At 36.3% G+C, this 466-nt stretch overlaps 1 protein-coding gene across 1 annotated transcript in view; it reads right to left on the bottom strand.

Annotated features, from left to right (window-relative positions):
• APLP2 (amyloid beta (A4) precursor-like protein 2) overlaps positions 1-466 on the bottom strand; it is a 72,852-nt gene that overhangs the window by 26,622 nt on the left and 45,764 nt on the right. The window lies entirely within an intron of this gene.

Genomic DNA, 466 nt, shown 5'->3' with positions numbered 1-466 from the left:
TGCTGTGAGCTAGGCTGACGCCATGGCACTCACTCTAGCCCGTGCAAAAGAGTGAGACTCTGTCTCAAAAAAAAAAAAAGATGTATCCGAGAAAAAAACTTCTCATCTACACACCAAATGTTAATCACAGTTAACTTACTACAGAAACTGGAAATGATTGTTTTTGCTCCCCAGCCCCATGGCGAACTTCTTTCATTGAAAAATAAACTTTTTAAAAAGTAAGCTAGCTGAAAGAGGAAACACATTTCAATCCCAGCATCCGTTAAATCATTTCACTGCTACTTTTTGCCTCTGCTATAATTATGTATCAGAAGCTCCTAGGAAAAAAACTTATCTAGGCAGATCAGTATTGGTCTGTTTTATAGAACACTAAACATGATTTGGTCTCACTTTAAAAAATTTACATCAAAGTTTGCAACATCCTCCATCAGTTAGAGCACAATATAATAGCCACAATAATTAAGTC

Source organism: Propithecus coquereli, unplaced genomic scaffold (genome assembly GCF_000956105.1).
Source record: "Propithecus coquereli isolate 6110/MARCELLA unplaced genomic scaffold, Pcoq_1.0 Scaffold209, whole genome shotgun sequence".
Classification (NCBI taxonomy): Eukaryota; Metazoa; Chordata; class Mammalia; order Primates; family Indriidae; genus Propithecus; species Propithecus coquereli.
Note: the sequence above shows the minus strand (reverse complement) of the source record. Positions and strands in the feature narration are given on the sequence as shown.